Genomic DNA, 13,529 nt, shown 5'->3' with positions numbered 1-13,529 from the left:
AATGATTTTTTTCCTGAAAGCTAGCATTTCCACCTTTCAGCAAATACTAAGGTATTTTAATAAAACTTATGTAACTACCTCTCAATGTGCAATAAAATACAAGAACGTTTTTATTCATATATAAAGACCAGTGCTTTTCTACAGCAAATATGTTTGCCAACAATTCCTGTGATGATAATCAGGTTGCCCATATGTTTTCTTTGTTCTTGAATTTATTGCACAAGTATCTCTCCTCAGTATGCTGTACTTTCCTCCAGAAGTAACTTCTGCATGTTTTTGTAGAACAGTTTCAACTGAACATTATCTTGTAATTGCATGTCAGTTCAGCCACCCTTTGCCTCTCGATAAATATGTACACATCTGTAATGAATTGTGATTATTTTTTCTGCACAGGGAATTAAAGTTAAAACTGGATAGCAATTTCTTTTGCACAATTTTAAAAAGAATTGAACAAAAGCCTGCTAAAATCAAATAGTGTGTAATTGCTATTTTTTATAGATTAAATCTGTTTTTATCCTTTCTTCCAGCAATTTTTAGTTACTTCAGTCCTTTTTGTCAGCTTCACTGGCCACACTTCCCTTTTCCCTCATCCATGGCAATTCTGTCCCTGTGTTCTACAGACTTAATTGCCTCTTGGCTTGCCCAGACAAAACCTTCTTTCTTGGCTCTCCATGTTATAACTGTTCCTTTTTCAGTTTCTACCTTGTCTTTGTTTCTCACATCTCTACTATGCAACATGTCACTGAAAAATAATAATAGACTTCCACACTTTATAGCACCAATATTCAGTAGTAACAACAACAGAAAAACAGTATTTTTTTCTGCAGTGGAAATACAGTGCTGTCACTAAGGCAATAATGTTCAGGACTTAATCATTCTATGCCAGTGGTTTTCAACCTTTTTTCATTTATGGACCCTTAAAACATTTCAAATGGAGATGCAGACCGTTTTGGAAATTCAACCTGTGGTCTGCAGACTCCTACCATAGAAGTCTTAGACTGAAAACAGACTGAACAGAATTCAACTATAAATGTTGAACGTGCTCGGCATGGCGTCGGCATTTGAAGTAGCATGAAAAAGGGCACTAAATGGTGGGCTTCTATGGTAATGACAAAACTTCCGGGTTTTGACCTGTAGGTGGGGGTATTCACATACTTTTGATTGATCAGAAAAATGGAATGCCTTTTCTGGCATCTGAAACTTTATTTTCATACCTTTCGTAGACCCTTTAGAGTCTGCTGTCCTCTCCCCGGACCACTTCCTACCCCCGTCTCCTTGAGCTTCCCAGAGTAAACCATTCCAATAAAGTCTCTGACCTGCACACTCTGTCCCGTTTCTTCCTTGTGGGTTTGCACAGTCTGTATTGTCAGGTAACAAGCAATGAGCTCCTGGGTAGTAGCAGAGAAGCCATCTGCTCCCTTCCACTGCTCTGCCTCTGAACTGCTCTGCTTCCCTTTTAAAGCCCTGCCTCCAGCTTATGCAGGTTTTGCAGGTGTGTCTGGGCAGGACCACCTGGGCCCAGAGCTGTTCCTTAGCCCCGTTCTCCAGTGTGAGGTTTGTATATCCCAGGGATCGGCAACCTTTGGCATGCGGCCCGTCAGGGAAATCCGCTGGTGGGCCGGGATGGTTTGTTTACCTGCAGCGTCTGCATGTTCGGCCGATCGCAGCTCCCACTGGCCACGGTTCACCATTCCAAGCCAATGGGGGCAACGGGAAGCGGCGCCCAGCACATCCCTCGGCCCACGCCGCTTCCTGCAGCTCCCATTGGCCTGGAACGGTGAACTGCAGCCAGTGCGATCGCCGAACCTGTGGGTGCTGGAGGTAAACAAACCATCCCGGCTTGCCAGCAGATTTGCCTGATGGGCCACGTGCCAAAGGTTACTGATTCCTGGTATACCCCGTCACAGGTAGGAAGAATAGAATTAAGCAATTTTGAATTTGCCTAGAATATTGTGATAAGTGTCTACAATAACAGCACAAGAGTATTCAGACTTTACAGCAAATCTTTCTCTTCCCCGTATAGGATAAATAAATATACCAAATATCATCTGAATATGGCCTCTTAAAGCACATAGTGTTCCACAACATGTAAGGGTATGCCAAAGAAACATTTCCAACTATATAAATCTTATAGACCATTTTATTTACTAAAAAGAGTAACAAAGATCATAAGGTCATTACAGTTTTAGTACACAACGTGAGAGGAACATGATATTCTAAGAAAAGTTCTAACTATAACAAATAAATTAAAAATTAAGAGAAAAATACCCTATAGCAGCACTAAATCTAAAATATTTGGAAATATATTAGTTAAAAACCCTATTAAACTGGATTAGTCTAAATGAAGATAAGCAACTCAAAATAAAATAGGAACTACAGATATTCCAAGGAATAGTTATGTACTTCTCCAAAATTCTTGCCACAAACATCAATAGTATTTACACTATTGAGTTCCTATGCACACTAAGAAAAAAATGACAAGAAACCATTGCTGAATAAACCTTGAGCTTGCAGCACTTTTTCATCAGAGTACAAAATAGGCATCCTGATTTCCGGGCATTTTAGGTACTAGTTGTAATCTTTTTTCTTATGTGTCACAAGTTGATATCTAGATTGATGCAGCAGGTAGATTGCTGAACACTGAGGGTAGCAAAGTGTTACAGCCTGCCCTCCAATCTTCTAGTGGTGGAGGTGTGCACAATATGTTGGACCATCGGCATCGCTGCCCCACAATTACTGTGGAGATTGGACTAAATCAATTTTTTGCATTGTGGCAGCCACTCTGGCTGTTCCAGTCAGTAGCCTATTAAGTCTAGTCCAGAGTCTGTGTCCCAGGTTGAAAACGGATGTAAGTTAGGACTTCCGAAGTTCATCAATTGCTGCCACTCTGCAAGGATATAGCTGTCGGCTCTTATATGCCATTGGTCATCTGAGATTGACACTGGTTTGGCAGCACTAGACGTAAGTGCATGAATGGCCACCACAAAAGAATGTTGTGAAGTCAGTCATGGCAAGTCAGTAGGAACTTTAGGTGCAGGTGTTTTCTTCTGGAGGCAGGCAGATCTCATAGGAAGCATGTGTTGCTTATTAGCACCTATTTGAACCATTGTCAGCCTTTTATGCAGCAGGTTGTTTTATCCATCAAAGCCCTCCATGCAGTTTTAAGGGAAATAGCATCTCATCAAAGTTTTGGGGGAGCTATATGAACCAAGACATACAAATTAGACATTAATGTGTGCAGAGGCGCTGACTTTCTATTGTGCTGGGGGGTGCTCAACCCCTGCTCTGCCCACTCCACTCCTTCCCCCAAGATCCCATCCCTGCCCCATCTCTTCCTGCCCCCGCTCTGCTCCCACCCCGAGTGCTCTCCACCCTTGCTTCTCCTCCTCCCTCCCAGCGCCTCCTGCATGCTGCGGAACAGCTGATCCGCAGTGGATGAGAGGCACTGGGAGTGGGAGGGAGAGGGAGGCACTGATTGGCGGAGCTCCAGCAGGTGGAAGGTACTGGGAGGGAGGAGGAGGCTCTGATAGGGGGGCTGCAGGTGGGTGCTCAGCACCCACCATTTTTTTTCCTGTGGGTGCTCCAGCCCCAAAGCATCCATGGCGTCGGCACCTATGAATGTGCGTCTAAGGCAACCACTAATGGTATGGTTGGCTGTATTCAGCTCCAAATCAATGAGATGCATATGCCGACTTTTGCCCCAAACTGCTGCACAATATTTTGCTGGATTGAATACCAGAATAATAAAACATTTGCCTTTGCTCCCCCAGGAGTTTCTTGCTAGCTTCTGGAGGATCAAGGCATTGTAGAAGGTGATCTATTTCCTTAAGTTCTAGATGGGAATGGTATGTTAGACTGTGGTCCAGTTTGATAAATAAGTGACAACTCGCTGGAAGGAAAGTGGACAATTCTCAACACAGACTGTAAGGGGTTGATTGGCCCAGGTGACTGTTCAGATGGAAGGTTGTAGCTAACATCTTAAACTCACTTAATGTAAGTTTCTACTGACAAAGGTAAGTGGCCAGAGCATTTATGTCCTGGCAGAGTAATCCTCTGATAACGTGTAGATCATTACCCACATCATTAAGACAGACGTCATCCACATGTACATACTTATCGACCTTAGTTGTTGGTAGGTTATAATTATATATGTTGAAAAGGAGAGGCACTAGAATGGGTCTTTGAGGAATCTGAAACTTTGTCTCTAGCTTTCAAGATGAAACTCATGATGAACCGCACCATGGGCTTACAAGGAATAGTCTGCAACAACTTGGCAGTCAGCTCCACGTGCCAGACAGTATCTTATGCAGGTGACAGATCCACCTGAACAGTGCCAACTTATCTGTCTTGAAGGCATCTTTGATGCCTTGTGTTAGATGAATGACTTGATCTTGGATATACCATCTGTGTCTGAAGCCAACCTAAAAGAAAGGCAATTGTGGTTCAATAATCTTGTTTAAATGCATCAAAATCAGCCCATCCATAAACTTGTATGTGACACAAAAGAAAGAGATGGGTAGATAGCACTTGGGATCATCCAGCAGTTTTACTGGACTAGTAATAATGGCTGGTTGTAGTAACTCTAAGCAAACCTTTAACTCAGGTCTCGCTGAACTGGTGCTGTCCATAATGATTTCTCTTCAATATGGAACAGAAGCCACAAGCATTATAGCTGCACAGTGTCAGCCACTCTTCTTAACTTCATTACACAATACTGTCTCATGTCTGGATCAGATGTCCTGATTTTATAGGGACAGTCCCGATATTTGGGGCTTTTTCTGACATAGGCTCCTATTACCCTCCACCCCCTGTCCTGATTTTTCACACTTGTTCTCTGGTCACCCCACATCTGGATATTATGCCAAAGCCCCTGCTCCCAGGAATGATGCTGGTCACTGTTGGATACGTGTTTCAGGAGTATCAGCATCATTGTACTTTATACTACAATTGTTTTGTTAATGAGATAGGATATTATGCCACAAAATGGCTCCATCAGAACAGTACTGCTCTACAGTCACAGTAAACTACTGCAGGGATAAGCAATACAAGAAGCTAGTTCATGCAATCTATGCCCCTGCAAGGATTTCCTTGGTTAAAGCCTGATCCAATGCCTACTGAAGTCAATAGTCTCTTAGTTGACTTCAATGGGCACTGAGTCAGGCCCTTAGAGTAGGGAGGCCATTAGAAAGTTACTACAGACTTACAGAGAGAGCAAAATACTGTCCATGGGAAGTGAGACACAGTAGAGAAACTAAAGGAACTTATGATAACTACTGTTTTTCATTATTTGATTCAAAACAAACTGGTTAAACTCGCTGCTGATGTGTAACAAAGTGGACAGGATGCTACTTCATTACAAGATGGCATTCCAAGTGCTTCCCCCCCCCCCGAGTAATGCTTCAGACTAAGGCTACGTCTTCACTACGGGGGGGGTCGATTTAAGATACGCAAATTCAGCTACGCGAATAGTGTAGCTGAATTCGACGTATCGCAGCCGACTTACCCCGCTGTAGGGACGGTCGCAAAATCGACCTCTGCGGCTTCCCGTCGACGGCGCTTACTCCCACCTTCGCTGGTGGAGTAAGAGCGTCGATCCCCAAGAGGTCGATTTCTACCCGCCGATTCAGGCGGGTAGTGTAGACCTAGCCTTAGTAAAACTGTGCCCAAATGGAGAAAGAGATGATCACTACAGTATTTGGTTTTGAAAGGTTTCACCAATATATTTATGGTAAACAACTTGAGATAGAAACTGACCATACATCCTTATGATTATTGTTTAAAAGCCTTTGGGTAAAGTACCCCATAGAATACACAAAGAATATTGTTCAAATTACAGAGATAACAGTTTAACCTAAGACACATGCTGGGTAAAATCTTAGTTGGAACAGACACTAACCAGGGTTCATTCACCAGAAGATAAGGGTAGCATGGAACAGGATTTAGAAGCAAAAGTGCACATTTACTGAAAACCTACTGATCAACTTATAAAATACAGGAGTTGATACAGAAAACGTATGAAGAGGCAAAACTACAAATCCTCTAAACCAGTGGTGGGCAACCTGCGGCCTGTTAGGGTAATCCGCTGGCCAGCCGCCAGACAGTTTATTTACACTTGCACGGCCGCCTGCAGCTCCCAGTGGCCGCAGTTCGCTGTTCCCGGCCAATGGAAACTGTGGGAAGCGGCAGCCAGCAAAACCCGCGCCACTTCCCGCAGCTCCCATTGGTTGGGAATGGCAAACCGCGGCCACTGGGAGCTGAGGGTGGCCGTGCAAATGTAAACAAACTGTCTGGCGGCCTGCCAGCAGATTACCCTGACAGGCCATGTGCGGCTCGCAGGCTGCCCACCACTGCTCTAAAATGTTGGTAGTTGAGGAATAGCAAGAGGCAAAGAGAGAAGTCTTAGTACTGGTTCAGCATGACTAATCTGTTCATGATGAGTTAGTGATTGCTGAAGATGTAATACTTAAGAGTAAAATTAGTAATTCCAATCAGCATGAAAAAGAATAGTTATATTGCATTTATCAAGAGATTGAGCATTGAATTGTGCCAGAAAAAACCTATACTGGACTGGTATGAACACAGTTGCTGATACGGTTTTGAAATGTTCCGGCATCAACTGGATTGATTACAACTGGCTAAAGAACAATTACATATTGACAAAATGTATTGACTGACCTTCTTTTACTTCAAAGGCAAACATTATTGAGTGGTATTTGGTTTGTATTCGGGCTATTACCATGAGGCAAATCTGTTAGATGATACTGTTTAGAAGAAACAGTAATATGTAGTAACTTCACAGGATGTGGAATTTCTGATAAAATATTTTCAGATAACAGTCCACTTGTATAAAATTTGAAGTCTGAACATGTAACGTCAGCTCTGAATTATCCAAGGTCAAATAGACTTAATAGAATTAACAATTAAAGCTATCAAAATATACTCAAGAAAACAATAGAGGATCATCAGAATTCTTATTTACCTATACCTGCATACAGAAATACACCCTGAGAACCTATTCTGGTATCCCCTGCCTTATTACTAAATAAGCATGATGTCTGGAAAAAAGATAAGTAATTGTGATTGGCACATTTAAATCAAGCAACAGAGAAGCTGGCAAGACAAGGTTGAAACTTCATAAACAGATACAGAAAAGTTACTACATAAGGAAAACAGCCATTCCCTTCTCTGTGAATGCTTGTGACCAGGTGAAGAGATGACAAGAATTTAAATAGGAATGTGCTCAATGCTACCCAAATAAAATATTTCCAGAGAATATACAGTACAACTTCCTGGTAGACAAGTGTTCAGAAGAAATCAGAAAGATGCTAATACACATTACCATTACTACAACCACAGCTTAATTCAGTATTAACTCTGATCCCCTTGCTTATGCCCTTCAGCACATGCTCATTTATCAGATTATTTCCCCCTCAATATTAGTAGTTGCAAATGTTTGGTGTACTGGTTGTGTTGTGTTGTGAGGGTAGTTTGGTGAGAGGTTATGTGCAAGAGGGTGTGATGCACAGCTAGCCTCCTTAGATGGACTTTTGTGGGTTTATGTCAGATTTGGTGTATGTGTAATAACTTTAACTGCTTCACAGTTAAGTTGAGGGAGGGTTATTTTGTGCATTAATTTCCTAGGTATTGTTAATGCTTAATCGGGGATGAGGGTTTACAAAGTGTGTGAGAAAGGAGGGATATTGATAGAAGGTAGAAGTGCATTTGTTGGTAAAGAATATTTTATCAACAGTAGTGAATGAACCCTGATGTGTCAACAGCCACACATGAACCCTCCTCTGCTGTAGGATAAAGTCTGAAAGAAAAGCATTGCTCCTGCCAGAGAAGATTTATGTGCACTTGGCCATATCAATCTGGTTTGCATGTGCCAAACTTGCATGCACCCCTTCCACCATGCATCACACTTGTGTGCCCCCAGCACCCTCGATCATCACTTGATCACATTTGTTATGTGCAAACAGAATAGAGTTCAAATTAGTGATATAGATGTACTTAGGGTGGGGGATGGGGGGGAAGGGGATAATTGCCATGGGGCCCAGGTGATTTAAAAGGGCCCAGGGGCCCCCGGTTGCCACCACTGCATACCTTAAGACCAATACAAATATTTCCGTTAATTTGTGCATAAAGCTTCCAAAGGAAGAAGTTATTTTAAAAAAAGTGAACATCTGTAATGTTTGCAACCCAAACATTGCAGCATATGCTCAGAGCTATGAAACCTGGTTATGAACAAAAGTAAAACAGATTTAACTGATTTTCATTGTACACACTGAGAATAATGCAAAAAGTAAACAAACAGCATAAAAAGTGAAAACAAAATTCTTGACTGTATTTGTTATTAGTAACATAAGTAAAAAGGCATTTATTTACAGAATGATTTTTATTTTAGTGTCCCTTTTAAATATTTTTAGCTTTTTATTTTGTGACAAGCCCAAACTTCTAAAAATGTTCTCTATAGTTTGTTTTTTTATTACTTTTAGTAAATATATCTATAAAATTGTAAGATTTGTGCATGACAACTATTTTCAAACTCAGTCGTAATTAGCAATATCTGCTGCTCCACTATGGAGAGAGTTTTTATTTAAAGGGAGACTATTAGCTTAAAATATAGTCATTTTAAAGTAGTGAATTAAAAGTAATTTCCATTACTACAACTGTTTCTAAGACCCACAGCAGATTTTTGTGGCTTTACAATCTCATTTTCCTATTCCAGTTTGAGGTTGGAAAGGAATTTTCCCTCTGGTCAGATTGGCAGGGACCCTTGTGGGTTTTTTGCTTTCCTCTGCAGCATGGATCGCCTGTAGGAGCATCTGGACATATCTCATCTAGGCAGTCCCCTGACATTGCAGAGGTCTTGGTCATTGGTAACATAGGCGCCGACTTCCTCTCTTTCCCCTGGGTGCTCGACCCCCCCCGGCCCTGCCCCCACCCCACCCCTTCCCTGCCCCCATTTCAACCCCTTCTCCAAAGTCCCTGCCCCAACTCTGCCCCCTCCCTGCTCCTATTCCAACCCCTTCCCCAAATCCCGGCCCCGCCTCTTCCCTGCCTCCTCCCCTGAGCGCACCATGTTCCTGCTCCTCCCCTCCCCCCCGGAGCTTGCTAATGCCGCCAAACAGCTGTTTGGCAGCGGCGGGGTGGGAAGCCCTGGGAGGTAGGCGGAGGAGCAGGGACGCGGCTTGTTCAAGGTGGGAGGAGGATTTTCCCTATGGGTGCTCCAGCCCCGGAGCACTCACGGAGTCTGCGCCTATGATTGGTGGCAACTTAGTTTCTCCTGTTCTCCAGAGTTAAACTAAAGAATTTCAGTCCTCAAGTCACTGAGCTTAATACAGGGATAATATAAGGGCCTGTGATATACAGGAAGTCAAACTAGATAATCTAATGATCCCTTCTGGCATTAAACACTAAGAACATTAAGCACTATGAAAATGACGTGCTTTTGAAAATGTTATCCTTTGTGATTACCTTTCTTCTAGCCTTCTATAGAAACAGGATGGTGCTTTTCCTTCAAAGGCTGAAATAGAAAGAGAGAGGAGAGAATTTAAGTTATAAAAAGTCAACAAACGTCAACAAATAGTTTAATGTGGAAGAACTTGATTTAACTTAGAGAACTCCCTTTATAGGTGTGTGAGGAAGAAAACATGTTTTTTCACAACAGCGATAGTATCTCTTACCTTAGGTCCCACTCTTACAGTTTTTGCTCAGGCAAAAGTTTTTGAAATCAATGGGAATTATGCTTGAGTAATGTCCGCTGGATAGAGCCCTTTGTGGATGTTTCCCTAATTTCAGGTGGCTGGTTAAGATCAAAAGAGAAAAAGTAAAATAAAAAGTCTGGATTTCATCAACAAGCTGTTCAGCTTTTATTCTTCTCTGGCTAATTGTCTCTCAAGACTCTCAATGTGGTTAAACCAGTGTTAAAAAGAGGAGAAATACCTATTAATTTGTTTTACTTAAAGTTGTAGTCTGTCTCTTAGTCACATTCACTTTTCATGTCTGTGTCTGACAGTCCTGGAGTTTTCATTTTAATTTGATCTCCCTTCCACAGATTTATATTCTACCACCTAGAGTGAATGTACTGAATAGTTCTACAGCTTCATGTCAAGATTGCATATGGTCCTGTGGCTTTCATTTTAATTAAATGGAAAAAGCTGAACAATGCTAATGTGAGATCATGAAAACATCTGATGGATGGCAGTCAACGTGAATAAAAATTCACAGATGTAAACCTGGAACTGTGAAAGATAAGACAGTCCATATTCAGATAGAATGAGAGCGTTTCGTCATAACATTATAGGAAAGACACTGGAAAAAATGGAAAGTTGCACTAGAGACTTGGGTAAGTTGTTCCAGTCGTTAGTTACCTTTGATGTTAAATATTTACATATTATATTTCTAGTGTCATTTTGTCTAGGTTAGGCTTCCAACCATTGAATCTTTAGATTTTGATTGAATGGCTTTTTCTGCTAGACTTAAGAGAAATCTATTATAAGAAATCTCTTCACCATTACAATACTTGTAGACCATGATCAAGTTTCCTTTTAATTTTCGCTTGTTCAAGCTATTTAGTTTATCCTTCTTTAGTCTGTCACTATAAGGCATGTTTTCCAGAACTTGAATAATTCTTGTAGTTTTTTTCTGAACTCTTTCCAATTTTTCAATGTTTTTTTTGAAGTGGGGACAAAAGAACTGGACTCAGTACCAAGTAATGCTCTCGCTAATTCTGTAAACAGAGGTAATACCACCTCCTTACTCCTATTTGATATCTCCCCATTTATACATCCAAGAAGGACTCCCACTCTTGTAGCTACAGTATTGCACAGCAGGCTCTTGTTCAATTGGTTATCTAGCACAGCCCTTAGGTCCTTTTCAGAGCCATTGCTTTCTAAAATACAGTCACCCATCTTATAAATGTGACCCATATTCTTTGTCCCTAGATGTATCACCTTGCATTTGGTTGTGTTTAAACACCTTATTCAAATGATCCCACCTTTCCAAATGATCTCGATCAGTCTGTAAAACTGTCTGTCCCCATGGTTATTTACCTCTTCACCAATGTTTGTGTCATCTGCAAATTTTATCAGCAATGATTTTATTTTCTTGCAAATTATTGATGAAGATACTCAATATCATTGGCCAAGAATGATCCCTGAAACAATCCCACTAGAAATGCCTCTCAGTGAATGACAATTGCCCATTTAAAATTACTTTTTGCAATCTGCCAGTTAACCAGTTTTTAATCTACTTAATATGGACTATATTGAGTTTGTATAATGCTGTTTTTAATCAGACTATCAGGTGGGACAAAGTCAAATGCCTTAAGGAAGTCTAAGTACATTACATCAACACACTTACCTTTATTAACCAAACCAAGCAAAAAACAACGAGTTTGCTTGACAAAACCTATTTTCCATAAAACCATGTTGATTGGCATTAACTAAGATTCCATCTTTTAATTCTTTACCGATGGTGTCTTGTATCAGCCTTTTCATGGTCAGAAATGACTTCTTGGGTTATCCACTCAGCCCTCTCTGCATTTATAGAACCTCTTCCTAAACCATTTATTTAAAAACTTATCTTTTACATAAATGATAATAAAATATCCTATTTAATCCAAGCCTGATTAGCAGAATGATCCCTTTTACAATCAAACCAACAAACAGCATGAATTTCACAACAAACAAACATATAATTTTGACTGTTAGGACATCAGTTTACAGAAAAGAGCCAGGATAATTAGAAACACTAGGAAACTAGTACACACACAAAAATTGTGCAGTGAAAAGTATTTATTTGATAAGTATAGAATGGGAATGGCCTAGCAATTAGAGCAGTTAATTGGAAATCTGTTCTATCCAATCTATGTATTTATAATGCTCTCATCATTGTCTCATCTAGGTACCAAAATATAAGACAGCAATGCTTCAATCCAAAAGGATTTTTGTTCTCCACCCTTCTCTTGTTTATTTTGCATTCTTAAGGGGTTGTAAGGCTCCAACCCATTCTGATCTTCGGTTGTAAGAAAGTCCATCACCTTGGGCTCTGACAGCTGCATCTCTCTTGTACGTACCTATCAGACAGTCATGTCCTCTTTACTCTTCTAGTTGTCACTATGCTTATCTAACATTTATAACTCTCTCTCATATAGCAACCTCTCCAGCCACCTACATTTTTAAAATTTCTATTCTCCAAAATTTCCTGGTCGTGTAGTGCCCAGAACTGAGATTATTATTCCAGGTGTGGCTTCACTTTCTATTACTCATTTCCTTCATACAGAAATTCAAAATATAGGCCTCTTCACAAATGTGAGATACAATATAGCATTGCTCTCACCAACATGCCACATGACAAATATTTTAATGATCAGATTAAATTGATCAGATTATTATTAAAATGATCAGATTAAATGTTAGCACCAAGGAATGGTCAATTAACAAGAGTGTTTTATTTGTTCTTGTTCACAGCTCATTATGACAAATCCTTGAAAAATGGTACTATTAATTTACTAAATTAATACAATTAAATATTCCTACAGCATCACTAGTAAAACACTCCTGTCCTGAATTTAGACAGGTATTCACCTAGCTATATTTATGCCACACAGATAAACTTGAATTGCCTGCCAGGATATTACCCTTGCAAGACGGCTTTTGTAAGGACAAAAAGTGCAACATTAATCAACTATTACTTTGTTATTACTTTGTTATTACTGAAGAAAACAGAATGGGCCTTCATTACAGAACAAGCCCATGTCACACATTAACACTATCTTAAAGTCCAATAGTCTAAAATAGTATATAGCATAATTTTCTATTTCCAGAGCACCAAACTAGCATTATTTCTTATTTTCCTAAATACAGATCTGTTTGGTTCATTATGGAGGTATCAACTTCAGCTCCACAATTAAGGATGAGTTGAGTTTTACAATTAAAGCAGAGATTTAACATCTTTATGTATAACCAAATGAACATTTACTGAATATAGAATGAATTTTCTGAAAATTGATAAGTAAATCTAATTAGTTTAGAATTAAAATTAATTTAAAAATAGGTCCTTTAAGAAATTTGGATCCTGCTTGTATCCCAAATGATCTCATCAGAACACCAGACTTGCCTCAAACTTTTCATATAACTTAAACTCACTAATCTTGTGCGTAGGCTATATGTGAAGAAGTTTTACAATTAATAGTAATTTTTTTCTGTTACTCTGAATAAGAAAAGTTACTTACTTGTACAGCAACTGGAATTCTTTGAGATGTTGTCCATATATATACATTCCCTTCCTGGTACACATGCCTTCAAGCTTGGAGCATTTGGGCCAGCAGTAGTTGTTGGGTCTGCACATGCACCCTGATTGTCCTTGCATTCCCATACCAAAGGAATAAAGGGTAGTGTGGGTCCAAGTGCCACTCAGTTCCTTCATAGAACTCTAAATCATAGAATGTCAGGGTTGGAAGGGACCTCAGAAGATCATCTAGTCCAACCCCCTGCTCAAAGCAGGACCAATCCCCAGACAGATTT

The sequence above is a fragment of the Terrapene carolina genome, unplaced genomic scaffold, assembly GCF_002925995.2.
Source record: "Terrapene carolina triunguis isolate 2854851 unplaced genomic scaffold, T_m_triunguis-2.0 Scaffold62, whole genome shotgun sequence".
Classification (NCBI taxonomy): domain Eukaryota; kingdom Metazoa; phylum Chordata; order Testudines; family Emydidae; genus Terrapene; species Terrapene triunguis.
Note: the sequence above shows the minus strand (reverse complement) of the source record.